Raw genomic sequence first — 3,536 nt, forward strand, 5'->3', positions numbered from 1 at the left:
AATAACTTGCTTTCTGTTTTGAACTACTAGGAAAGTAATGGCTACTGTGTATTCTTCATATAGATTTTATGCTCTAACAAAGCATGTATTATCTTTGTTTGTAACAAATGAACACTGATAGCCACAATGTATATCTTCAGAATAGCACCCAAGAGTGCCCTATTCACTGCCTGATTAGGGGAAGCAGGAGGATTCCCAACTCATATCTAGTGTACTGCTTAAAAATTGATGCTTTGTTGTTTCATATGCAGTTCATTTGAAGAAGAAGCAAGAAAAATGCTTACTTGTCAGAGGTACAGCACATCCTGACTAAATGACCTCCATTATTACTGGTTTTATTAATAAAATGACATTTTTGCAGTTACCTCAATATTTCCCAGTGAATATCATGCAATTACTACAATTTGCTACTGTGGACAAACTATATGCTGGTTAATTAGGCTCAGCGGATAGGAAATGGAAGTCTCTGTTAGCAAATGCTGGTTTTTTACTAGTAATCTCAAAGGTCAAAGTAAAGTAAAAAAAGAAAAATAATCATTACATAGATCAGAAAGGGTATTAAGTTAAAGACAAGGAGGAAAGAGAGAAACTATAGCAACACTTTTGTTGGAAATTAGTATGGCCAAGTAGAAAACCCATGGGAAATTAATAAACAAATGTTCCTCAGACAGAAAGTCCCATCTTGCCCCTGGCAAGTCCATTTTGTCTTTATAAATAGCATCCAAAGGATGTGGGTCATACATAGCAGTCTAGTTAAGCAGTCTCTAATTCCAGGCATCTAAAATTTGGTCACATCAGAGTCTGAATTAAGATTCATTGTGAGGATTTCAGTGACTCCACTGGAGCAAGAGTACTGAGGAACAATCAGACAATAGTTCTCCCCTGTCAAATTTACTTGGGAGTGAAGAATAGACCAGGGCCTTTCTTGGATTGTTGGCCATTCATTAGTTTAAATATGCCTATTCAATAGAAATTCCAAAATTAAGTCTCCAGCTGGAAAGGAGGACGGATGGAGAAGGGAACGGTACATTCTTACTTACTGTCATAAATTGTGCAGAAGGGACGCCACAGCCTCGTATTAAAAATGATCTTGAGCTGTTTCTTTGAGAAGAATAAAATACCAAATTAATGAAATTTATTTCACTTGTGATGTCTTTTTCTCTGCTGTGTTCTTTTAGGTAGCTCAACAAGTAATTTTAGTGTAGTATTTATGTGACACTGTTTACTAATCTATTCTCTACTGGTCTAGCACCACAACTTTCAATGGGCTCTTATAACGTTCTCTTACAGCCATCAACAAAAGCCAGTTGATAGATAGAAAGGCTAGATAGAGAGCTAGTGAAATATCCGTTAGACTGGGTACGTGCTACTTAATTGATGTTATGGTGATTTTGTTAAAGATTTCCAGTAAGATGATAAACAGTATCTCAGATCCTGGCTAACAGAAAAGAGCAATATTTTGCCAACTTTATGTCATGCATGATGGTTATATCCAGGCCTTTTTGTTGCTTGGTAATTAATCATGTTTTGCCTGTCCAAAACTAAAAAAAAAATAGAGTATTAACTGTAATACTTTGCATATAGGATAATAAACTGCACAGACAGTCCTGGTCTCTTCAGCTTTCTTTATCTTTTACTGTTTACCTGAAGTGGTGATCAGTATTCTAAGTCAGGCCAACCATTAATTTTCTCACAGAAAATATGAATCAGGCCTTTCAATGAGCAGATGAAACAAGCTGATTGTTGCCAGCCTTGATAAATATTGCTTAATTGGACCTGGCAAATGCACAACAAACACTGTGATGTGGACTTAATATAGCACCTGCTCTTCTAAAACTTTGTCTGTAGTACAATTGGCATAGCATACAAAAAGTTCTGCTCTCTACATTTAAAGTGCTGCAATAATTTATAATTTATTCTAGAGATTCACAAATAAATTCAATGGTTTTTTCTGGAGGAAAAAAGAAAAACAAAAACACAACCAAACCGAAACCCACAATTCAAACTAAGTTTCTTTTTATGCTTTTCAGTCTGTTAAAAAATACAGAGTCCCTGGGAACAATCTGTTCTGGAGAGATGACCCTGAATATAACCTCAATTAACCATTAGAAACCAGAAAAACCTTTTGGGGCCCTCATTTATTTAAGAACTCTAATACTTAGACGAAAGATGTAGATGATGTTTTTTGTTTCATTATAAAGTTACAGTAGTGAGGTCTTAGCTGAGGAAGACCAGGTTCCTATTCTGCTGATCTCTACCAACCCAACCGGATACAGCTTCTGCCTTATAATTAACCATTTCAAAAAGGCAAAATGACATGAGTGCTAGATTATGTGAGCGATATAAGCATTTGACCTGATGCCAAACCAGGAATTACTTTCCAAATTTCTTCAGTCCTAGAGCACTGTATTCACCCCAAGACCACCCACTCTTTGCAGCATAACAAAGTAGAGACAACTGACAGCACCATAGGAAGGGACTGCTGGCAGAGACCTTTTACATATGTCAGTTCTGTACAGAAATAATTATTTTTTCCTTTTTTCTATTGTTTTTGTATTTATAAAGCTGTAATGTCTTTGTTCTTTTCCATCATTGCAGTTAAAAGGGGCAAGCATTTCTGAACTGGTTGTTAATATTTCTTGGTAATATGCTTAGTATTTTCTTATTGTAGCATACATTCAAAGATAAATGACATTTCAACATATCAAAACTTAAAAGTTCTCTGATTTTCAGGTTCTCTGATAGTTTAAACTGATACAGCTTCATTGACTTCTCTGAAATTTATCCATTTTACACCAGCAGAACATTTGGTCCCACAACCATAGCACAGCCATTCCACAACAGGGTGAATCCAGCGTCTACGAGGACAGAGATCATTACCTTTGCTTTGTGTTGGTGGTGTCACATACACCTTCTTGGAGTGATTCTGGGACTTCAAGCTTATAGCTTTAAAAATATTCTTGTCAGTGACTGTGGTGGGTTGACCCTGGCTGGACGTCAGGTGCCCACCAAAGCCGCTCTATCACTCCCCTCCTCAACTGGACAGGGAAGAGAAAATACAACAAAAGGTTCGTGGTCGAGATAAGGACAGGGTGATGACTCAGCAATTACCGTCACAGCCAAAACAGACTCAACTTGGAAAAAATTTAATCTCTTGCCAATCAAATCGGAGTAGGGTAGTGAGAAAATAAAAACAAATCTTAAAACACCTTGCCCTCACCCATCCCTTCTTCCTGGGTTTAACTTTACTCCTAATTTCCTCTACCTCCTCCCCCACAGCAGCACAAGGCGACGGGGAACGGGGGTTGCGGTCAGTTCATCACTCATTGTCTCTGCTGTTCCTTCTCCCTCACTCTCTTCCCCTGCTCCAGCGTGTGGTCCCTCCCACTGGAGACAGTCCTCCACAAACTTCTCCAATGTGAGTCCTTCTCACAGGTTGCAATTCTTCACAAACCACTCCAGCGTGGGTCCCTTCCACGGGGTGCAGTCCTTCAGGAACAGACTGCTCCAGCATGGGTCCCCATGACTGCACAAGT

Source organism: Fulmarus glacialis, unplaced genomic scaffold, assembly GCF_000690835.1.
Source record: "Fulmarus glacialis isolate BGI_N327 unplaced genomic scaffold, ASM69083v1 scaffold565, whole genome shotgun sequence".
Classification (NCBI taxonomy): Eukaryota; Metazoa; Chordata; class Aves; order Procellariiformes; family Procellariidae; genus Fulmarus; species Fulmarus glacialis.